The sequence below is a fragment of the Malania oleifera genome, chromosome 2 (genome assembly GCF_029873635.1).
Source record: "Malania oleifera isolate guangnan ecotype guangnan chromosome 2, ASM2987363v1, whole genome shotgun sequence".
In the NCBI taxonomy this organism is placed as follows: domain Eukaryota; kingdom Viridiplantae; phylum Streptophyta; class Magnoliopsida; order Santalales; family Ximeniaceae; genus Malania; species Malania oleifera.
The window spans coordinates 10124421-10150765 of NC_080418.1; the positions used below are offsets into that span (position 1 = coordinate 10124421).

Consider the following 26345-nt stretch of genomic DNA (forward strand, 5'->3'; position numbering starts at 1 on the left):
TTGGGGAAGAGGGGGTTATGGATGTGATGTCCAAATGTGATGGATCAAAAAATAAACTTTCCCTTAGTCCAATCAACACTAAATAAAATAATTAATTATTCAAAAATAAAAATACATAACCAAACACACAACCAAATGCACAATCACAAAAAGAGTACAAAGATTTATGTGAAAAACCCTTCAGTATGAAGGAAAAAATCACGGGACCAAAGTGCACTTCCAATCTTCCACTATGTCAAAATAGTAGGTTATAATAGATTTTTCCTCATTAAAACTAGAGGCATACATCAACAACAATCATCAAGAATCACAAATTCTTGACATAGAAAAGTAATATGAGCCATCACCATCAAGGTAGAATCAAACTTAAAATAGAGAATGTTATCCAAACCATGAAACCAAAAGCTACAAAGCTTCAAATGACAATCAGATCAACCAGAATGAAGAAGGATGAGTCACAAACAACTTGTCAATATTTCAAATTAATTGGATGAGAATCAAGATCCGATCGTCAAGATCAAACTGATTGCACATGCACCTTCAATCTTAAAATTTCAGCAAACTATTTTCTTGGCCGACCCCAAGGATACACGAAGCTTCCTCTCTTCCAGCAATAGCTTCCTGAATTATGTGTTTTTGCTGCCCCAAAGATGACCCGCTATCTTCCAAAGAAAGTCACAACTAACTAATTAATGAACCACTTCATTACAAGCCAACAAATGGGATACCACTAAGTACAAAGGTCTTCATTTCTACTTAGACATGGATTCCACTTGGGCATTAACCAAGACTTCCAAGAGGATCATTTTATACATGTAAGTCATCCTCCACATAGGAGGGAAACCCAACACCCAATTAGTATTTGAAAAAAAAAAACAGGGCGATAAAAAGGGCCAATTCAACCACCTTCTTAACCTAACAAAGTCTAACCATGACGAAAATCATCACTACCTTACGCCCAAAAGAGAAGAAAAAAAAATTGAGAGAGGATATGTCGGAGCTGCTAGTCTTTTGCTGGGTAAAAGCCATTCACAAACATCCCACCATCGACACAAGTAATCTGACCAGTGATGTATCAGGGATGACAAAGGAATGCCAGCAAGGATGAGACCTCCTTTGGTTGTCCAAGCCTCCGAAGAGGGCTTTGTGCAACTACCTCATCCAGATATTCTTTGTTGCTGAGCACCTCAAAAAATCAAGATAAAAAACAAATAAGAATCATGCAGTTCCTTGATCATGTCGTATGCTTAAACCAATAATCAAAATAAGAATCAAATTTTTAAAGGAAATTACTCGCTCCACAGTTGAGGTTTTGATGTACTATGGAGCAACAGCATTACTCCTGATATTTTCTTTGGCCCATTCACAGGCCAAATTTTGAGTAAGTTGATTAATTGCTCCTGGAAAGAAATCAGGACATTTAAACGTCAGGACCCTTCAAGCCCACAAATTGTAAACATTTGCAATGAACAACAAAATTGCTGATATAAATAACCTTTAGTTGCTCTATGAACAGACAAAGACTTCGATGACATGAAGCCAGAGACAGAGGGGGTGAAACAACACTTCCCATACCTGATGCTTTCAGTAGAGGACATGCAAGTTGGCACATATGGAAAGCAGATTCAAAATTGGTCAACATGAGAGTAGAAACTTCTTCAGCCATGAACTCTACCACTGGATTCCATATATTTGTCCCAACATTGTTTATCTGCATATCCAAACAAAAATGACAGCACTCTCATTCAGTTAACAGGAAAAGCAATTCTAAGGCAACAATGGAATTTAACTGAGTTTAACAGGCTTGGTGATGTAATTACTAATTAGTTAACATTTCTTTAGCAAGGATGACTTTTATCTCCAATTAAATAAAAATGATAAATTTCAACTACGTGCATCGAGAAACTACTGTTAAAATAAGCTGACTTGATGTGTCAAAAAATTCCTCCAATGAATATACAAATGAAAAATGATTAGCCACGAGAAACAAATCATAAACTAAACAAAGAAATTTTTTATCCTGTCATTAAAAAAACAAAAAAATTGGATACAATGTTCTACCCTTTGTCCACATAAGCTTAAATTTTAGAAATCTGTGGCTAGGACCTTGGAAGAGTCCCATCAGCACAACCTAGCAGCAAGAAAAACAAACATTTCACTGTTATAGCTACTTGCACTAGAGGGGTGCTGTTGGGTCTCCCACAAAAATAAAATATAGCAAATATGATTATAGTAGTCCCTAATGATTTTACCATTGCAAGGCTGTCTAGAATAATCAAAATGAGCTGTTTTACAATGAGAAGTAGGAACCGTCAACTACAAGGAAACCCATACTTTCAACAGTTGTAATGTAATGAAAATAGGTGGGCAGGCCTGCTCTCTGGTTAGTCCCTATCCATTTATTTCAATATACTTTACCAAGGTGCAACACGTCAAATTAAACAAAATCCTACAGATATAGCGGCGCCTGTGGAATACAAAGGCAACTTTAATTTAAATGCTCATAAAGGATCAGTGATTTCATAATTCTTTGACTCTGTTAAAAAGAGTATCTACAGATACTCCCTGAATTCTGCAGTACAACATATTCTGAACTTTATCCCAGTATGTTGAAGAAATCATCATCATATAAAATTTATAAAAGGGGTGTCCCCAGGCCCAGGGTAGGGGATGTTCCTCACAGTCTATGCAGCCTTACTCCCAGCTTTTCAAACAAAAAGGTTGTTTCCTCGGACTTAAAACCATGACCAACCGGTAGAGCTGTACATTTGGTTGGTTAGGTAGGTTTGGGGCAAAATTTAGAGAACCAAAGTTTTTTGGCTTTGTAATATGAAAAATCAAGCTGAACCGGACCGAACTGAAGGACATTGAAAGCCAACCACAGAACTTGTCAGTTCAGTGGCGATGAAACCGAAAACCGACAGATTTCAGATGATCTACATGAAGATCACCTGCATAAACTTGCAGACCGCCAAATTTCAGACCATCCCCTTTTAACTGCATACCCAACTTCCAATGCATGGTAATTAAAATGAAGATTCAAATCATTAAATTAGAACAGTTTAATAGATTCTAACTTCAGCCCTTAACCTTTCAAGAACCACTGCAACAACATCAGCTATTTGAGATGCTAACGTCAAGGCGGTGAAGCTCAAGGTGTTATGGCGAGACTGTAGGATTTGAGGAAGGAAGAGGGCTGTCGGGATCGGACTGAGACTCTGAGGCTCCAGATGAGGGTCAAGCCATTGAGCAGACAAAATGAAGAAGGAAAAGAGCACCAAATCTGAGAGGAATTTACTAGCTGAAGATTGAGGAAGAAAAATGGTGATTCGAGGAGCCCCAAATCTGAGATGAACAGAGGAGGGCTAAGCCCCAAGTCTGAAACAAAAGAGAAGTTCAAAAACCGAACCAAGTAGTTGAACATAGGCAGGGCATGTAAGCATATTCCATTTTTTACAGCTTTTTTTTACAAAAAAAGTTTTGGTCTTTGGTTCAGTTGGTTTCCAGACTGTCAAAGCCCCATTGTTCGGTTTCAAAAATCTAAACTGAATGGAACTGTTTTAACCGAAATAGTTCAGTTTGGTTGGTTATGTTCATTTAAATCAAACTTTGCACAATCCTATCAAACAGTTATAAAGGAGCAACCTTACCATTGATCCAAGATTTACCAACTCATCAAATCCAATTTATGTGAAAATAAAATGAAAACTAAATTAATAATCTACTGTGGGTCTTTACATTGGCATGGGAAGATATTTGACAATGTTAATCCACCTTTATAAGTCGTCCTAATGTCCCATAAATAATACCAACAATACTCAATTAAAAACTTTATTTTTTTATTCATTCACTGTCTAACAGGTAGCTGTCCTCTAATAAATTAATTATCAAGCTGCCAATGATTTCATTGGTGTGATTTCCGTAAAAAAATCCTTTCTTCTCTTTAGGTTGCACTTATTTATGAAGTTCTCTTCGCTTATTGGGGGAAAAAAAAAATCCCATCCATAAGTTCAAGCATACCCTTCAAAGCAATTTGTTCCTTCATTTAGCCTTCTAACTCAATTTGCTCCCGCCTCCCATAGAGTTTCCCTCCGATTTTTTAGAAGGCTTGAGCTTCTGGGGATGTTTTGAGCCTTTTGTTGTATCACTTATTTCTTCTGCACTCCCTATCGGTTGCATGCTCTTGCATTTCCCTTTTGGTACTTCAATAAGGATTTTTACTTTCTTTAAATAAATTTTTTTAAACAAAAAGTTTCACCTAATAACACAACCCACCAACTTATTTGAGAATGCAATACCCTTGCAAATCAATTTGATTCATGTGATTTGTGTTAATTCCACACTAAATCAATTTGAATCACGTTAGCAAATGCTGCGAATGTAAAAGCAAATGAATTATTGCCATCGATCCACCTCATGAATCTAATGAATCAACATGACTCCATTAATTCACATGATTCTAGACCTATCATATCTTGACATACCCAATTTGCTTATAACCTCAAACATAGCATTTCTTTTTCTATATCTTTTATTTTTACATGTTTGCCTCCCATTCCTAGTCTATGTCAGTCTTGTGATTAAAAAAAAAATTAAGAAGAAGAAGAAGAAGAAGAAGAAAACCATTATAATGTTCTAACATTTAAAAAAAGGGGCAGAACACTCATCAACTAAAATAATACTCATGTTTCACTTTGTTGTCAAGATTCAAAAGTTGGTTTTGTATCAGTTTGTTCAATTATTGTTAATTTTTAAGTTAATTATTTTTTTCCTTTTTAATTGAGAATATGCATGAAATATTTTTTTAATTGTTGAGAGTTCAGCTTATCATTATTTTTTCTTCATTCCTTCACGTTACAGTATAAAGTTCATTTTTTATTGTTTCCCCTATTTTTCATTTGTTTAGGGAAAGCATATACATGAAATATGATTTTTTTTTCTATTGTCAAAGTTTAAACATAATCTATTATTTTTCTAGTTGGTCATATATCAATATATGCATGTCACTTCGAATTGATTGTGAAAGTTTGAACCAATCTTATTATTCAATTTGGTAAAATCTTTTTCTTAGATCTGCTACATTTTATTTTCGTGTGAGACCCAACACCACGCCTGTAGTGTAAGTAGCTTTAACAATGAAATGTTGTCTTTCTTGCTGCTAGGTTGTGCTGATGGGACTCTTCTAAGGTGCTAGCTGCTGATTCCTAAAATTTAAGCTCATCTGCAATAAGGGTAAAATATTGACAAACCTGGATTTTGGGCGGAAAACAGATCTGGATTCTTTTCCAAATATAGAGTTCCCTCTAAATCTTCCAATGGAGTTGAAGACTACAAGGAAGGAGCACCAATAAAATCTGGATAATCCGATCCACAACTAAGTTGTTCATGAACCTCATCTATGAGTAGCCCTTTGCCACTATCAAAATCACTAACCAGATCACCCTCCTTGTCTGGTACTGTTAGCCCACTAAGTTTCAGATTGATTTTGATGATAACAAAATAAAAAGGAAGAAATTGTTAGCCTACTAGGTTTCATATTGATTTTGACGATGGTAAAAATAATAAGAATTAGTGCATGTGTTATATAAATTTGTATTCCATGAATTATTATGTAATAGCTATTTTGTGCATATGTTGTATGAATTTGTGTCCATAAATCATTATGTAATAGTTATTTTCTTTTATGTTTATATATGGAAATCATTTTATCTTAAGAAAAAAAATCAGACTACAATTCTGTACTATTTGTGAATCTAAATTCAATATTTTATTCCATGTGAGTCCAAAAATTATAATATTATTTCATATAAAACTAGACTCATCATTCTCTTCAAAAAGATTTTATATATGTAGACGTTTTGGAGCTATAAAGTAGGATTAACAATTAAAACAATATGGTCATTCTGCACAGCCATAAAGTTAGAATCAGAAACGAGTACATTGCAATAAATTAGACATCTTACTGTAGAAACTAAGAAAATTTTTTATTCTTTTTTATATGAAAGTAGACATTATGAGGCTTCCAAAATGATATGGAAAAATTAATTTGAATAAATATTCTATTTGTTATAAATTTTAAAAATAATCCAACAGATTCTGACCTCTGACATAAAAGCAGCTTAACATATATGTAATATTTGAATTTTATCTCTTTAAAAGCTATTCCAACTGGCATGATTCTTCTTTTATATGAAAGTAGACGTTATGGGCTTTCCAGAATGATATGACATACTTAATTTGAATAAATATTATATTTGTTATACATTTTACAAATCAGCCAACAAATTCTGACCTCTGTCATAAAAACAGCTCAACATATATAGTATTTGAATTTTATCTCTTCAACAGCTACTCCAACTAGCATGACTCTTTTTTTCATTTGAAAGTAAACGTTATGGACTTTCCAGAATGATATGGAAACTTAATTTGAATAAATATTTTATTTGTTATATATTTTACAAATCAGTCAATAGATTCACACCTCTGTCATAAAAGTAGCTCAACATTTTTGTAGTGTTTGAATTTTATCACTTCAACAGCTACTTCAATTGGCGTGATTCTTTTTTTATTGGAAACTAGACTCGTTGATAAGTCAATATCAATTCTTATAGAAATTTTATTTGGTAATTGCATTACCATTTCTGATTTTATAAAATATATCATCCGTCTTGAAATCAGATTTATTGTCATATCATTGTTTGTTCAACTCCAACTTTAATCACATGGGGCCAAAATTATGGACTACTTCGAGTGGCTTTGGGCCTAATATCTAACAGGAGAAACATGAAAAGCTTAAGGACTGTATTGGGCATACCCCAAAGAAAATAAATTAGTTGGAATGGGTATGTTGACCCACCCATGTGGGTGCATTTATTGTTACTCAGGAAGGCACAGCTTGTGGAGCATGTGCAGCCTTGAGTATGCATTCCGTTTTTAACCCTGCTCCATCTCAATGTTCCTCTCTCATATATTTATACGTGCACTGCTTTGTAAAGAATTGAAAAAGAGTATGTGAGAAAAATATGCAGAGTGCAGAAGAACAGAGAGGTATGTGTGAGAGGCAGAGAGGTTAGTACTGAGAGTTGAGTTGAGAGCTGTGTTACTCCTCCTCTCTTGCATCTCTCCTATTGATCATATAGTGAGATTTCTTCTCTCCCGTGGACGTAAGCCGAGATTGGCCGAACCACGTAATATGTTTTGTATTGTGTGTGTTTGTGTGCTGGTGTCTTTGTTTGCTAGATTCAAGCTTTTTTATTTTTTCCTAACAACTGGTATCAGAGCTAGAAAGGGTGAGGAGCGTGATTTGTGCTTACCTTCGGGTTCGGGTTTGGCGACGTCAAGTAAGAGCTGCGACAGCAAACCACGTCACAGAGGCATGAAGGGAATTTTTTTTCATGCACCGCCATTAATCTCCTCTGATCTCCCAGCCCCTCGCATTGCTTCCACGCAAAAAATCATTCGCTGTTGATCGTGTCGAGCACTCAGCCGCGAGGAGTGGTTGCCTAATGTGCAAAGCCCTCAATTTTTATTTTTTTTTTTGTGTGCAGAGGCGAAGCAGGGAGTATTCTCTGTGAAGAGACGGAGAGAGGTGAAGGAAGAAGATAAATCTTCCCCAGCAAGTCGTTAAGGAGGTCTTTTATTAAAAAAAAAAAAGAAAGTGTTTCACTTCACCTTTTCTTTTAATACAAAAATAAGGTGGGAGACTTTTTTCCTGCACCAATTAATTGAAGCTGCAGAAGTGTGTAGAAGTGCACGCCACAACCAAAGTTTTTTTTTTTTGCCACATCACCAATGGGGCCCACCTGCCACGTTATCAGTAGGGCCAACATATATCGGGTCAGGCTTATTCCTAGCTATTTTGGCCGTTCCGGACACATTGGTGCAGTCAATTTTGTCAAAATCAGCCTCTAAGTTGCTGTTTTATAATGGATGACAATTTATCAAAGTTCGGCGTGGAGAAATTTGACGATCGTAACAATTTCAGTTTATGGCAGAGTACAATCAAGGATATTTTGATTCAGCATTACTTGATCAACCACTAATCAGGAAGAAGCCAGAAAATATCAAAAATGATGATTGGGTAGAGATGGAAATGAAAACGGTTAGTACTATTCGTTTATGCCCGTCAAATGAAGTTAAATATTCTATTTTAGATGAATCATCACCTGTTGAGCTATGAAATAAATTAGAACAGAGATACATGTCAAAATCTCTAACAAACAAACTTTTTTTGAAGAAAAAACTCTATCAACTAAAAATGGAAGAAGAGGTAAATATTTTTTACCACACAAATGATTACAACAAGATCATGACCCAGTTAATGAGTCTTGGTGTAAAAGTTGAAGAAGAAGATAAAACACTTCTTCTCCTAGCATCTTTACCACCTTCTTATGATAGTCTTGTCACAGCATTGCTTGTTGGTAAGGAAACCTTGAATTTGGAAGAAGTGATGGCTTCACTACAAGATACTGATACCCTGAGAAAGCCAACTGTTAACCTCCAAGGGCGTGCCTTGGTCACACAAGGTGAGAAACAAACCAGGGGCAGAAATCAAAATAGAAATCAAAACCGTGGAAAATCGAGAAGTAGACGGTCCAAATCAAGAGCTCCAGGAAATTCCAACAACACTCAGAACAAAAAGCAAATCAAGTCCTGGAATTGTGGCAAGATTGGCCACTACAAAAATCAATGTCGATCCTAGAAGAAGGAGCCAAAAAATAAACCGAAACAAATGTCACCTCTTCTTTAGGAGAAGGAGATGCACTATTATGCTCTTTGGAAAGGAAGGGAGAGTCTTGGGTATTAGACTCTGGAGCCTCATTTTACGCAACAGGCAACAAAGAAATGCTTAACAGGTATGTAACCGGTAATCTTGGCACTGTTTATCTTGGTGATGACAAGCCTTGTGAAATTGTAAGAAAAGGAGAAGAAAAAATAAATTTGACAGGTACCACCTGGAGTTTGACTGATGTCAGATATATCCCTGATCTCAAGAAAAATTTAATATCTATTGGACAACTTGCAAGTGAAGGCTACACTACAACCTTTTTGTGGCGATAGTTGGAAAATTTCCAAAGGCGCATTGACGTGCTTGCGCGATAAGAAAACTGGTACTCTTTATATGACCTCAGATGCTTGCATGTCAATTTCAGTTGTTGCAGGAAATGAAGATTCAAACCTATGGCACCAAAGACTCGATCACATGAGTGAGAAAGGTTTGAAAATCATGAACTCAAAGGGAATGATACCAGGTCTCCAGTCAGCTAATATTGACCAATGTGAGAGTTGCGTCCTCGGCAAACAGAAAAAAATCAGCTTTTAGACATTCGGCAGAACTCCAAAGAAAAATTGGAGCTGGTGCACACCGATGTTTGGGGACCAAACCCAGTTTCATCCATTGGCAGGAAATCCTATTTCGTCACCTTTATTGACGATCATTCCAGGAAGGTATGGGTTTATTTTTTAAAATATAAATCCGAAGTGTATGATATTTTTAGGAAATGGAAGGCCATGGTAGAAAATAAAACAGGCTTAAAAATCAAAAAGCTGAGATCAGACAATGGTGGTGAATATGTAGAAAGATAATTTAAAAGGTTTTGCTAAGAGCATGGGATCAAACTTGAAAGAATCGTGCTAGGTACACCCCAACACAATGACGTAGTAGAACGAATGAACATAATCTTGACTGAGAGAGCCAGAAGTAGGCGATTACAAGCAAGTTTACCAAAGTAGTTTTGGGAAGAAGCAATCAACACAGCTGCTTATCTAATCAACCGAAGTCCATTAGTACCATTGCAATTCCAGTTACCAAAGGAGGTATGGAGCATAAAGGAGGTAAAACTTTCACATTTAAAAGTTTTCGGTTGCATTGCTTATGTATATATAAGTGATCAAGCTAGGAGCAAGCTTGATACAAAATCTCAAAAATGCATATTTCTTGGATATGGTGAAGATGAGTTTGGTTACCGCATCTGGGATGATCAAAACAAGAAAATAATCAGAAGTTAAGATGTTGTTTTCAATGAAAAAGTTATATACTAAGATGCGGCATCATCAAGTAATCCCACACTATATAACCCTGATATTGTAGAATTAGATGATTACACTAACAGCAACGTGGCACAACAAATTATTGATAATTCCTAGACAGAGGAATCTATCACAGAGGAGTGCTCTGAAGCACCACAGATTCCAATTTCGACTCCTACTCTGACTCTGAGGAGGTCTTCCGACCGCATGTACCGAATAGGAAATATTTGGATTATTTGTTATTAACTGATGCAGGTGAACCAGAGTACTATGATGAAGCATGTCAAGTGGATGAGGCTAGCAAGTGGGAACTTGCCATGAAAGATGAGATGAAATCCCTCACCGACAACAGGACTTGGGAGCTAGCTAGATTACCCAAGGGAAGAGAAACTCTTCAAAACAAATGGGTGTACTGCATAAAAGAAGAGCATGATGGTTCGAGAATATACAAAGCAAGACTCGTGATCAAAGGTTTCCAACAAATAGAAGGTATTGACTACTCAGAAATCTTCTCACCAGTTGTGAAACACAACCATTCGGATACTTTTGAGCATTGTTACAGCAAAGAATTTACACCTCGAGCAGTTAAATGTAAAAATTGCTTTTCTCCATGGTGATCTAGAGGAGGAGATATACATGCACCAACCTGAAGGTTTTGTAGAGAAAGACAAAGAAAAACTTGTTTGCAGGTTGAATAAGAATCTGTATGGTTTGAAACAGGCTCCAAGGCAGTGGTATAAGAAATTTGACGGCTTCGTGCAAAAGAATGACTACCGCAAATGCAACGCTGATCATTGTTGCTATTTTAAAAGGTATAAATCAAGTTACATAATTCTTTTACTTTATGTTGATGATATGCTAGTTGCAGGATCATACATGGATGAGATCAGAAAATTGAAAAGGTCCGCTAAATTTGAAATGAAAGACTTGGGTCCAGCAAAGCAGATGTTTAAGATGAGAATCACTAGAGACAGAAAGGAGGGAACCTTACAATTGTCCCAGGAAGAGTACATCAGGCGGATTCTCAGAAGGTTCAACATGAGTGATGCTAAGGCAGTTAACACACCATTAGCCGATCATTTCAAGTTATCAAAGACTCAGTCTCCAAAGTCAAAGGAAGAAAAGAAAGAAATGGACAAAATGTCATATGGTTTAGCTGTAGGAAGCTTAATGTACGTCATGGTTTGCACAAGACCAGATCTCAGTCATGCAATGGGAACTGTCAGTAGTTTCATGTTGAATCCAAGAAAAATTCACTGGGAAGCGGTAAAATAGGTTTTACGGTATCTCCGAGATACAATTAACAAATGTTTATGCTTGGGTAAAAGTGATCTGACATTGTAGGGATACGTAGATGCAGACTTTGCTGAAGAGATAGATCACAGAAGAAGCAGTATTGAATATTTTTTCATAGTAGGTGCTACTGCTGTTGGTTGGGTATCATAGATTCAGAAAATCATTGCTCTATCCACTACAGAGGCAGAGTATGTGGCCATGATAGAAGCGAGCGAAGAGATGATCTGGTTACAGGGTTTGGTGACAGAGTTGGGTTTCAAGCAGGTGAAGAGTGTTTTGTATAGTGACAGTCAGAGCGCTATACACTTGGCGAAGAATTCAGCAATCCACTCAAAGACCAACCACATTAGACTCCGCTATCATTTCATCAGATCTCTTCTCAATGAAGGGATATTAGCCGTTGAGAAAATTCTTGGCAGTCAAAACCCAGCAGATATGTTGACAAAGATAGTAACTAGAGAGAAATTGGAGTTATGCTCAGATTCAGTGGGTCTTCTAGATCTACTGAAACCATCCAGAAGATGATCCCTACATAAGCACCTCAACAAGGGGGTGTGGGCACTCTCGTGAGGGGATGCGGTCGCCTAGAGACTAGGGCAAGATCTTAGTGTTGTAGCATCAGAGTAGCGGACACTTGGCCACTTGTTTGGAGGGGGTGATTTGTTGACCCACCCATGTGGGTGCATTTATTGTTGCTTGGGAAGGAACAGCTCGTGGAGCATGCGCAGCCTCGAGCATACATTCCATTTTCAATGCTGCTCCATCTCAATGCTCCTCTCTCGTATATTTATATGTGCACTACTTTGTAAAGAATTGAAAAAGAGTATGTGAGAAAAATATACAGAGTGCAGAAGAACAGAAAGCTGTGTGTGAGAGGCAGAGAGGCAGATAGGTTAGTGCTAAGAGCTAAGTTACTCCTCCTCTCTTGTATCTCTCCTATTGATCATATAGTGAGATTTCCTCTCTCCCGTGCACGTAGGCCGAGATTGGCTGAACCACATAATTTGTTTCATGTTGTGTGTGTTTGTGTGTTGGTGTCTTTGTTTGCTAGATTCAAGTCTTTTTTTTTTTTTTATCCCTAACATGGTTGCCCACAAAATTAGTTGGATCTAGCCTAATGCACCCATCAACCAACCCAAACTCAAAGTAATGTGTGTAATCCCTAGCACACCCAACTCTAAGCCCACTCCATTAATATTGGGCTCCTGAACTTTTGCCCTCTTCACATTGCAACTACTAACTGAAACAATTTCCCCACCATCCCCTGCTACCATCACATCCACCAAAGATCATAATATGCCTTCACAGTTGCTACAATGCCACCCAAAGGTCCTTTGGAGTTAGAACCTTTGGCAACGAATCTCCCACAAAGGCATCCTTCCAACTCCAATGATCCTTTGGTTGTGCAAACTCATTCCCAAACTCTCTCTTGGGATTAGGAATCTTCTATGTACCTCCAACCATGTCCAAAGCTTCAACAAAACTAAACCACCTTTTCCCCTTTCAAGCCCTACAGAATAAAGATAAGAGTTCCTTTTGTTGTTCAATTGCACTCCAACTTCCAAGAATTTGCCTTTGCGATTTGATGTACTTGCCACCCAACAAAGCAATCTACCAAATGTTTTGTGACGACAGAAACAATCCAAACTATAGATTAAGGAATATAGATCGCACACTCATCTTCCAGCCAAAAGGTGATCTTGATCCACTGATTCCTGTGTTGGGATCTCCTCCAAATGAACGAAACCTCCCTCTCAATCCTTTCCAAATGCTCCGCACTGACTTGAGGATATTCTCCTCCATTCTTTCTTTCAATCGAATCCATAAATAGAATGGAGAAAGGAACTTACGAGAGAGAGGAGATAATTATATCTTTTATTTGTGTCTAAAAATTGGCCCCTCCCCATTTATTTCAGTTTACTTTTCCAAGATGTAATGTGCCAAGCTAGACAAAATCTATAGAAATAATTGTGTCAATGCATGGAATACATGGGCTACTTAACTTCAATTGCCTACAAAATATAGCTAGTGCATTCATGATTGCATGGCTCCCTACAGAGTTGCCACAGATGCTATGTGATTTCAACAATTTGAAGAATCCTAATAGTTTTTCCTAGTATGTTGAAGCAAATATGATCACAACCAACTGATATTAAAAAAAATTCAAATGATTATCCAAAAAATAAACCATGGCAAACTCATTGAAGGCAATTATAGCACCAGATAATCCATAGATATCACTTGATGAAGCATGTTACCGTCCGGTAAAATTAATAGAAAAAGGGGAAATAAATGAAACAGAGAAGAGCATGGCTAAAAATTCAAGGGAGAAAAACATATGACCCTGCTATTTATTGCATTCATTGTAACGTTAAATTGTGCTTTTTTATTTTTTCTGAAGCGTGCAATAATAGCCTAAGTTTTGTGGTCAGCAATTGCCCAAGGTTCAAATAAAATCCCAAAATCAAATATTGACAAAAGCTTCTTTTCCAACCACAACAGCAACCATAAATCCAACTCCAACAGCAACTAAAACTGCAATGCCAACCACAGCACCAACGGCAGCTGCGGCCGCAACCAAAATACCAAATGTGGTATTGACTTGCACAATCATGACCCTTGTAGAGATTATACTAGAAACCTTCTATTCCTTTCAAGAGATGCAAGATTATTGTGCACACAAAATTGATTAATCTGCTGTCAGATCTTTCTAGTAAGGCTGCCTTTTTGTCCACACAACAACATTGAACAAAATACTTACAAGGGACAACTCTTTATCTAGAAGTGCTTCCCAAGTGTTGTTACACATAAGGGATGGGGAGATTGTTATCCATTGTTTGTGGCATTATAAAGTGAACATTGAACTACAATTTTGATCTTTATTCTTTTCAGAGTGCATTATGTGATGCCAAAGTTGACGTTAAATTAATTTTGACGCTGGTATGATAGTATTGTCCAAAAGCATAAAACTCTAATATGCAGATGTTAGCACCAAGGTTTCTATTTCTATTTCTAAAAAAATGAATAAACAGATTATAAAAACACATTTGTATATATTATTAATTTTCTATTTCTATTGCCAGTTTTCAATTGTTCGCGAAAAAATTGAAGACTAAATTTTATGATTTTCAATAGTTTTGACAACTGGTTGCTAGAAATTTTAATATTTATAAATATTTTTTAGATTGAATCATTCATTTTATACACTTTTACATTAAAATTAAAATTAAATGATCATATAAATTTAAATATTTAAAAATAAACAAAGTCAATTACAAAAATCTTTTATTTTTACAATTGTCATATCTAACAAAATTTTTATTAAATTTTAAAAGTGCTTCATATGACTTGAATTGCATTCCACAAGGTTCCTAGTTGAAATCCTAATTCCTAACATCTTGACCTAGATCCACGACACCACTCTTACTATGCATGGTGAGTCCTTGGACAAGCTTTTTACATAGATGACTACAAACTTGACCCGTAAAACCTGCACGCATCCATGTATAAAAATAAATCCTTCTCCACTCTCTTTCCCAATGCGGGACAGCTTACAAGTGTTTATTTCCTACAGCAACGCTTCCTACCTTCATTTAAAGTGGCAATGTGGAAAGGAAGAAACAAGAAGATTTTTACAATGTCCAACCCCCTTCATAAGTTCAGGCATACGTTCTAAGCAATTTGTTCCTCAAGTCAGCCTTCAAAGTTAGTGAGACTCCATAGAGGTTCTCTTCAATTTTTTAAAATCTTGAGCTTTTGGAGATATTTGGAGCCTTGCTCCATTTTCACTTCTTTCTCCTGTGCTTCCTATCCTTTGCATGTAACTTGAGTTTCCATTTCGGCACTTTAGGGAGGATTTTAAAAAATCCCCCTAATAATGCTTCCTAAGAACCGCTATACCTTCTTTGAGCATATAACACCACTTTTCAGTAATGGAAATGCAATTCCAGAGCTGATTTCATACAACATTAAGTCTCAATTTCTGTCCTCTTCCAAATCAATTCCACATCCTGCTACAGAATTGGACTCAGCTAAATTGCTCCATACTCCATTTGTTGATCCAGATTCTAGAACAAACAACAACTCTCATTTTTGGTAAATCAATTCCCAACTACAAATTTGACCCTCCTATTAATTGTGTGTGTGTGTGTGGGGGGGGGGGGGGTGGTTGAAGAGTCCTCCACAGAAACTTTAGTTTGAACCTAGTCCATCAAAAGATCTAGCATTCATATCCTAATTTTTAAAGGTTGATCGGAAGATACTATTCGGTGCCCCTTGGAGTTCCAAGAGGAAAAAAATGTGGGTGTTAATTGTTGAGAGATATAGGCAAATCGTAAGCCATATTTTTGGACGATCATCGTTTTCCAACATGGGTTCAACGTTATAACTTCATTTTGATTTCGCGTTGTTATTGTTGTGGGTTGTAATCAAGGTGGTGCGTGTGTGGATGAATATTACCAAATTCTGGGGTTATACTGATGAATCAACAGCATAAATTAGAAAACATAGAGATATTGAGCTTACAAGGATATTGAGCTTCCCATCAAACACGCTGGATACAGTTTGAATAAGCCTCTTGCGGTAAGCTCAATCCGACAAATCACAGTTCACACACACAACCAGTTAGCCCCAAAAACCTAATTTTTCCAATCATACAAGCATCTGTTGAGCTGAGCTTCACATTGAGAACACGCAACAGGTCTTGCCCCAGTTCCGACTGCATCCTCCACAACCGCATGCCTGCATCCACTCAATTCGATATCCAAAATTTGGGTTCTCAAACATTTGAAGCACTGTATGTTTAACATTTCGAAGTTCGTTCTCCCATGTCTGCGCAAAAAGGGAGGGACTGCATTGGAGCCAAACTGAGCCGATACTTACATGCTCAGACTTCTTTGGTGAATTTTCAACCGAACTTAAAAACACTAAAGAGACACTTAAATATATTCGTCCAAACTTCAAACATGTTTTTACCTATTCAAATGAATTATGAATCTTTACTATCACATGATTTAATGTTTTTATAATATTATAAGTTTAATTCAAATCATAAAATTCATATTAAGTCTGTCATGGTTCATCAAGTTCAATTTTATTAAACAAGAACTAAATTTATAATTGAGCAACTTACAAGTGAAAATAAGTTTGCCCAAGTTTGATTCACCAAGAGTTTAGGTTTTGAAATAGAGCTCAATCCATTTGGATTGAATTTATCCAAGTTCGGACCAATTAAAATTTCATGAAATTCAATCTAAGCTTAGTGTAGAAGCTTGACCAATTCCAAAAAAATATTCTTAACATTTACTTTAGCTCTTAGTATTTTGTTACATAAAAACCATCTAATAATAAATTATAATTATAACATGATAAATATTGCCCTCATAAACATGCATCTAAAATCCTCACATTCATAATTTCTTTTTTCATAGGTTATCATATGAATATGGGCTGCTAATTACCTTTTTTTTATTTTTTGACTAATCAACTATACCTAGTCAAGAGGTATAAATCATGTTAGACTCCTAAGCAAATAGGAAGTTATATAAATTCAAAATGAATAAAAGAAAAAGTTAGTGACTTTTCAATATTGTCAATTAGTTTTTTGTAAATAGTGTGTGTGTGTACGTGTTTGTGTATCTTTTTTACTTATGTTGTTAAATCTATACTATAATATTAAAAAAATCACTGTGCCCTCATATGCTTCCCAAATTCAAATTCAATTTTTTTAGAATTTTTATTTTTTTAAATGTATCATCAAATTATGATTGGTTGGTTTTTTAACTCCTAAAGTCTTGTTAATGACTCATGATACAATTAATTAATTTCTTCCATCAAATAGTTGACTCTCTCTCATGTGTTGCATTATAAATATAGGTCATCAAAATGATAAAGTACGCATAGTTCACAATGAATCTCTCATTCAAATTTGTGTAATTTGGTGTATGCAATTGTTCTTATTTTTTTTTTCTCTAACTTTTCTTCTTTTTTGAAAATGAATTTCTCCTCATTTGTTTTTATCTTTATCATGATTTTTCATTCTTATGGTGTAACTATCATGAATCAAACTCCCCAAAATGAGTTCTTCCTATGATTTCATTAGATGTTTTTTATATTTTTTTGAAAATCAATTTCTAGATTTTATAAAACCTTCTAACGTTCTTAATTTATCATTGATTTAATACTAAAAATAAGGACTTTAATTTATATTATTTTTGGGTTTTGATAATAATTAAACTCCCAATTTCCTTATTTCTAGTTATTGTTGATAGAAACAAGTTTAAAATACCATTTTTTAACTTTCTTATGATATTAAGATTGACTTCTATTAATTAATTATTAATGTGACTCCTTTTAATTAATTGTTACTTTTTTTTATAAAAAAAATTGTATGGTTGTAAGATTTTGATTATGGAACTATGGAATAAAAGAATAGAATCAAAATTATTGTAGTATTTGACAACAAATTGAAGGAAACACACCGTGCAAAGACAACAAGAGGAGGAGGATGAAAAAGACAAGGCAAAAGTCAAGCAAAAGATGGTCATATAGTGAGTAGTTGCTGATAATATCATATTCAAACCTTATAAGGCTAATCTTGATATTGTTTGATACTTCAATTTCATCACCTTTGAAACTTACTCAAGCCACCCACTTGCAGACGGGTGTCGAAACGTCTAACATGAAGATATCGATAAACTCTTCCATAAGTGTGAATAGTATTTTGATTTTGGAGTTGATTCTCAAAAATTAAATTGATTTTATTGGTTTCATTATGGTGTTCAATTGCAAACGGATGTCGAGACGAGCAATATGAAAATGTAGGTAAACCCCTTCTCAATTGTGAATAGTTGTTCGATTTTTAGAGTTAATTTTGGGAAATTAAATTGGTTTTATAGCTTTCATTAGGGTGTTCAATTTTATTTGAAATGTAATTAGTTTTTCAATCGATTTGGACATGTTGAACTTGGTATGTGACAATTTAAATTGAGTTTCGAATTTTCCATATTTTTTTCCTCTAATTTTACTAGCAATGGAGTTTTAGTTTTTGATTTTTATAATTCTGAATTTAATAGAAATTAAATTGATTTTATGACTTTCATTTAGAGTGTTCAATTTTATTCGCAATGTAATTGATTTTGGAATCGATTTGGGCATATTTTGTTGTGTCGAGCACCCCACTTGTGCCAAACACCAATATTACAACTAATGTTATTGAATATATAAGAAATTAAAGTAATGCAGAAACTAATAATAAAATATGGTAAAAAGAATAATACAAGAATTTAACGAGGTTTGGTATAGAATTACCTATATCCTCAGGCGCTAACGATCAATTCACTACTTCTTGACAAAGTACAATTTTGAGGTGTGTTTTACAAATGGAGAGTTGAACTCTTTATATAGCTTCAACATCAAGTCCAAAAAACACTTCTCACCACTGTGGGACAAACAAAAAAAAATTCAAAACAACTTTTTATATCAATGTGGAACTATTCTACCAATGTGGAAAAAAAAACAACAAATCTCCACCTTGACGATAAATTTAACAAATTTTTCAGTCACTAACATTTTCTAGAGTTCCACATCATCGGCGCCTTCCAAAAATATTTAGATTTGCAGGATATTAATTAAGTCCAAATAATGTTTGAACTTGATTGTTGTCATAATCTTGGTTAACATATCTGCGGAATTTTCAGTTGTAGTAATCTTCTGAAGAAATATCTTGCCTCCATTAATAATATCTCGCATAAAATGAAACCGAACATCGATGTGCTTCGTTCGTGCATGATAAACTTGGTTCTTTGCCAAATGAATAGCACTCTGGCTATCACATATCACAATAATGTGCTTCTAAACAACTCCCAAATTTTCAAGTAAACCCTGCAACCAAATAACTTCCTTAACAGCCTCTAAAGCTGTCATGTACTCTGCTTCTATTGTCGACAAAGCAATGGTAGACTGTAAGGTAAACCTCCAACTCACTAGATCATTAGCAAATGTAAAAAGATATCCAATAGTTGATCGACATTTATCCAGATCTCCTGCAAAATCAGAATTCACATATCCAACAACTTGTTAATCAATAGTATTATTTTTTCTCAAATACTATACCAACATCAATTGTTTTCATAATATATCTCAAAATCCATTTCACAACTTGCCAATGTCCTTTACCCGAATCATGCACATACCTGCTCACCACAACTAGAAGTGCATAGGCCACCATATCAGTATACCAAGCAGATTTTCAAATTTCTCATCTTGGCCTCTGAGAAACAATTGATTCTTGTTATTATGAAGATTCTCGAATTGAAATCACCTCTTTTTGTACACTATTCCCCACTGTAACTGGAGAGTTACCTTATGTAGTCTCATTTCTCACTAGGTTTCCCAAAATTGTCTCAACCTCTACCTATTGTTGAGTACCACTGGTCTTCTCTTTAACTCGTGACTCCTTGCATATTATTTTCTTCATCATCGCAAGTTCATCACAAGTCACATCCCTGTTTAAAATCATTTTTTTCGTCTCTAGACACCAAAGACGGTATCCTTTGACTCTTGCACTTATCCTCAAGAATATTGCTTCCTTGGCTCTTGAATCCAACTTAGATTCTTTAACATGATAATAAGTCATAGTACCAAATATTGTAAAGAATCATAATCACTAGCAAGCTTTCCAGACCATAACTCATAAGGTGTTTTTCCCTCTATTGTAGATGATGGTAGACGGTTGATGAGATGACACACATATCTAACAGCCTCAGTCCAAAACCTTTTGTTTAACCCAGCATTAGACAACATACATCGAACTTTCTCCATCAAAGTCTGATTCATGCGCTCTGCCACCCCATTCTACTGTGGTGTATCTCCAACTGTGAAGTGTCGAGCAATACCTTCATCCTGACATAGCTTCAAAAATGGGTGTCTCTTATATTCACCACCATTATCTGATCTGAGCCATTTAATCTTTTTGCCAGTTTGAGTTTCAACTAATTTTTTCCACTTAAGGAAAATATCACACACTTCATTTTTATGCTTCATATAATACACCCAAACTCTTCTGGAAAAATCATCAACAAAAGTGACAAAATAATGCATACCACCCAATGAAGCCATTTTTGTGGGGCCCCATACATTTTTATGGATGTAGTCAAAAATATCTTCAGTTTGGTGGATTGCAATGCCAAATTTCACTCTGGTCTATTTTCCCAAAATGCAATGCTCACAAAATTCAAGTTTGCATACATTTGCACCTTTTAACAAACATCGCTTAGTTAATTATTGCAAAGATTTTTCTCCTACATGTGATAATCGTATATGTCATAACTTGGTTGTATCTAAACCTGCGTTTTTCTTAGAAACAACAGTTGTTGAGCCAATAACTGTACTACCTTGTAATAATACAAGTTATTTTTCTTCATTCCTTTCATCACGACCAGCGCACCTAATTTAATATTTAAGGTTCCATCTTTCAAAGTGATAATGAACCATTTAAATTCCAAGACACCTAATGAAATCAAATTTTTCTTTAGACTTGAAACATACCTAACATTAGTCAAGGTTTTAATAGTTCCATCTTGACATTTCAACTGTATTGATCCTATTCCAGTTATTTTACCGGTATTATCATTTCCCATAAAAACAACCCCACCATCTAATTCTTCAAAATTAGAAAATCATTCCCTATTGGGACACATATGATAGGAGCAACCATAATCCAAACTCCACTCACCAAAAATAATGTAATGAAGATGTTCCAACAAGAGAAAAATTTGACTCACTTCCATCATCATTGGCTATATTGACATTAGAATGTGCTTTGCCCTTATTGTTCTACTGTAATTTAGGGCAATCTTTCTTCCAATGCCCTCTCTCATGACAAAAGGCACATTCATCTTTAGTAGATCTCCCATGAGATTTACTCCTCCTTCTAGGCTTACGACTCTGAGAACGTCCCCTTATTGTTAGTGCTTCTGCTATTTCCTTATGGACCCTCTAATCCTTCTTTCTACATTCAGTACTAATCAATGCAGTACAAACAACATCATAAGTCTTTCTCATACAATAAAATGGTGGTCAGATGTTCATAATCATTAGGGAGAGAGTTCAGTAACAATATGACTTTATCTTCATCTTTCACCTTTTCATCCAAATTTAAAAAATCAGCCAAAATTTTATTAAAAGCATTTATATGGTCATTAATCGAAATTCCTAGTTGATATTGGAAGCGAAACAATTTCTTTTTCAAATAGAGCCGATTTTCTAGACTCTTGGTCATAAATGTATCTTCCAATGTCTTCCATAATTTCTTTGCAAATGTCTCCTTCATAACACAATATTTCTAATTTTTAGCGAGACATTGACGAATTGTACCACATGTGTAAGAACCCGAACAATGATAAGTGGGTTTAAATATTTAAGAGATGGGTAAAACTGGTATTTGAACAGGCTTCGTCGATGAAGTCAGAGTTTGTCGAAGAAGGCCATGCAACTCAGAACCAAAACCTTCTTTTTCAATCCAGTAATTTCATAGGCAAGAATGAGCTTTAGGAGAGTTTTAGCATAAAAATCATGTATTGCTTGAATGTATTCTTCATTTAGCAAGATAGGTATTTATAGACCTTTTTGAGGAAAATTTTCCTCATTTAACATGAAGCATTTAGGTAACTTTTCAAAAAAAATATTAAATTATAAAATTATTTTTGAAAATCTTCCATTTAGGTAACTTTTCAAAAAATATTAAATTGTAGAATTAATTTTGAAAATCTTCCATTTAGGTAACTTTTCAAAAGATATTAAATTACAAAATTAATTTAAAAAATTTTCCCGCAAGTTTGAAATTCAAAAATTCTCTGCAAAGCCAGTCGGGTGACTCATTTGACTGGGTCACTGACTCAATCGACTAGGTCACTTTTTGCACTAGTCAGTCGGCTGGGCAGTCTTCTCTTTTCAAATATTTTCTATTTCTGATTTTTTTAAAATCTAGTTTACTTGAAAAGCTTAATTATAACTTTTCGAAAACATATTCAAGAGTTTTTTTTTTTTTTTTAATTGCTAGTCTCTAGATCATTGTACCTTAAGGAGCTTCACATATCTAAATAGTAATGAATTTGAAGTACTTACAAATATCCTTCTATTGGCCTTACAAGGATTAATATCCTATTTTGATGCTAACAAACAAGTGGATCTTAACATGCTATGATAAGTGATGTATTTTCAGGACTAAATGAAGAATGCAAGGTTAAAGAGTTCATGAGAGCTTGTACCTCAGATAAGGATGATTATATGAAGCTTGAAGCATGGATTTAAAGATTAAAACTTGAAGATCATGAGAGCATTGATATTTAAGAAAAAGCTTTAAAAATGAAAGTCAAAGTGATCAACATGGAAAGCTCAAAGAAAGATGAAGCAAGCATAAAGACCTCAAGGAATTTAAGGATTGAAAATTTGAAAGAGTCTAGGAAATTTCATGTAAGTACTTCAAAGAATTTCAATATGGATGCATGAATCTCTTAGGTTAATGACTTGGACCTAGATACCTTTGAACATACTTAGAAAATATTTTTATAAGGTCAAAAATTGTTTTAAAAATGTTAGAATCAATTTTGGAATGAAAAGCACCAAAAAGAGGGTTTCTCAAATGCTTTCAATTTTTCTACATCTGCATTGATGTACATTTTTCTCCATCAAAATATCTTTATTTTAAAATGTGTTCAACATGAAAGTTTTAGTATTTTCTCTTATATTTCATTTGATGCCAAGATCATCAAATTTGAAGTTATACAAAAAAGGTTATGACTAAAATACTGAAGGGTGCTTGAAGCTGACAGCATGACAGAAGACTGTTAGAGCAAAATGAGACATCTGTGCGTGTTTGGATAAATGACTGACACCCTACTACCCCTTTGTTTTAACTGGATAGACGACTGCCCAAAATGGACAGTCATCTATCACGCGGCTGTTATGAATTTTCTCATAACGGTCAAATTTTTAAATGGGGTTGTTTATGGCTTAAAACTTATGAAAACTTGGGAAATACTTCAAACCACTTGAGGATCAAGTTATACACTTTTTATAGTCTATAAATAAGCCTCAAAGATCATTGAATCAACACAACCAAGAATTCAAATTCTGAAAAAATTCAAAGTCCCTCTCAAATTGCTCCCAAATTCTCAAGGCTCTCTCTTGCTCTCAAGCTCACATATTGTGCACGAATTCAACTGAATTTTAGCTAATCTTCTTCCACTGGAATTGTGCTACAAATTCTAAATCTTTTAATCATTGAAAGAATTAATTGGTGATATACTTCCTTGAGCTTTAAGTTAATTTCCATATTGTGATTTACTTTGAAGTATATTAGTTGTATTGTAATTGGTGTACTAACCAGCTCTTTGAGGAGCAAGTTCTTTGTACGCATCTCTTTGATTTTATCTTGTAGATTGACGATTCCAATGGTTGTTTGGATCGTTGGCTAAGCAAGGGGATATTGCTTAGAGAGGCGGGCTCTAGCTTAGTTAAGAAGTGACCGGATGAGGGGATATCGTTTGGAGAAGGCGGGCTCTAACCTTACCCAAGGAGTGTTGTAAAGGTTTGTTCCGTCCGTTAAAGGAACAGGTTTAGTAATCCTTTGATAGTTTGCCAAAGGTGAGGACATAGGCTAGGTATAAGCCGAACCTTGTAAAAATCTTCGTCTTACTCTCTCTTTCTCTACTCTTTATTTTCAGTACATATTTAAATATCGTGGATGATTTAAATTGAAAATCATATATACTACGTATATTTGGGAATCAAGAAAACTTAAAGTTTTATTTTGATTTAGGTTGCGGAAACCGAAAGGGAGTACGTTGGTTAAACCATATCTTGCAGAAACCATACGAGAGTCCGTTACTTGGTTAAACATCCCAAAGAGAAATTAACTAAAAGTTTATCTAAATTCTAAATATTTGGAAAGAGTGATTGGATTTTATATTGCACATCATATTGAAGAAGCAAATTCATTTGTATAAGACTTGGTTCAAATTTGGCTAATATAAACAAACAACCATCTTGAGTTTTTATATTACATAAGTGCTATGTATTGGCTTGATTGTTTGCTTTCTAATTATAGTTGATTGGTTTGGTTGAATGATTGGATGTTTGTATGGTTAAGGATTAAATAAAGAAACTAATTTCTTGAATGCTTAACAAATTAAACAAACAAGTCACAAATTGGTTAAAAGAAATAAAATAAGTTTAAGAATTCTAAAGGAATAAAAAGAAATTTTTTAAAGCCCAATTCACCCCCCCTCTTGGGAAGCTATTCCTAATTTCAATTGATATCAGAGCGGGGTTATAGCAACTCTTAACTAGAAGCTATGAAAGGATCTAAATGGCTAACTTAGGAGTAGCTCCCTTTAGAGAGGGACAATCTTCAATTAGGCCACCAATATTTTGTGGACACAACTATACATTTTGGAAAAAGAGAATGCAAATATACCTTCAAACCATGGATTGGAAAGCTTGAGAGGTTGTCACGGATGGTGATCTAATTCCTACCACATTAGTAGATGGAAAACAAATACCTAAGGAAAAGAAAGACATGACTGAAAGAGATTATAAAATGTTGCAAATAAACTCTAGTGCTATGAATGCTCTATATTGTGCTTTAGATGCCAATGAATTTAATAGAGTAATGGCTTGCAAATCAGCTAAGGAGATATGGGACAAGTTAGAAGTAACATATAAAGGCACTATAGATGTTAGGGATAATAGGATCGATATGCTCACAAGTGAATATGAAGCCTTTAAGATGAACCCGGATGAATCCATAACTAATATGTTTACTAGGTTCACTCACATAATCAATTCCCTAAATGCTCTAGGAAAAACCTATACTACTTATGAGATGATTAGGAAAATTCTTAGAGGGTTGCCACCTAAATGGGAACCAAAAGTCACTGCTATAACGGAAGGAAGAAATTTGAAAAACACTTCCTTAGATGAACTTATAGGTTCTCTTCTTACATATGAAATGACAATGAATGAAAAGAATGGAAAAACCAAAGCCCAAGAATCAATAGCCTTTAAAGCCTTAAAAGAAAACTCAAGTAGTAAAATCGATGAAGATGAAGAAGTCTTCATATCTAAAAAGCTAACAAGGATACTAAGAAGGAGAAACAAATTTAAGAGAAGAAACCAAGACTCCGAATCAGATGAAGAAGGAGAACAAATCAGCAAAAATAAATCTAAAAGTAAAACTCCTACATGCTATAATTGCAACAAAGCTGGACATTTAAAACCGGAACGTCCTCTACTTAAGAAAGAGTCTCAGGAGAAAAAGAAAAAGGCCATGAAAGCCAACACTTGGGACATGATGAGTACAAGTAGTTTGAAAAATGAATCAAGTGACCAAGAGGTTGCTTATACGTGCTTTATGGGCTTAGGATGATGAGGAAAGCTCCTCATCTAAATCTTCAAATAAGTCTTGTAGTGATGAATCCAATGATGAGGGTATGCCATCTTATGAAGAACTACAAAATGATATATTCAAAGTACATAAGATGCTGATCAAAGTAAATAAACAAAATGCTTCATTGAAGAATAAGAATGAAGATATAATGAAAGAATTAGAATCCCTTAAGAATGCTAAAAGGGAAAAGGATTCAAGGATCAAGAAAATTGAAAATAAGTATGATGCTGCAATGAAAGAATTAGAAGCCAAAACTCTTGCTGAAAAAGAAAACGACTTGAAAATTAAAGAATTAGAATGCAAGAATGAAAAAATGATAGAAGACCTTAGATCCCTATCCTCTACGGTATATGAGAAAGATATGTATATTTATGAATTAGAGGATAAAATAAGAAAATTATCTTTAGAGTTAGAGAAATCTCAAAAGAAGGTTGATAACAAGAAAGAGATAGAGTTAAATGATCTCAAAAATCAGATTGAAGATAAAGAAAAAATCATTTATAACTTTACTAAAGGAAAAACAAACTTTGACAAAATGGTAGGCTTCCAAAGAATGTCTCTAAACAAAGAA

General features: G+C 34.8%; 1 pseudogene; it reads right to left on the reverse strand.

Moving 5' to 3' along the window:
* Positions 1 to 203: 203 nt before the first annotated feature.
* Positions 204 to 16215, reverse strand: LOC131147621 (tropinone reductase homolog At2g29260, chloroplastic-like; annotated as a pseudogene).
* Between the last annotated feature and the right edge of the window lie 10130 nt (positions 16216 to 26345).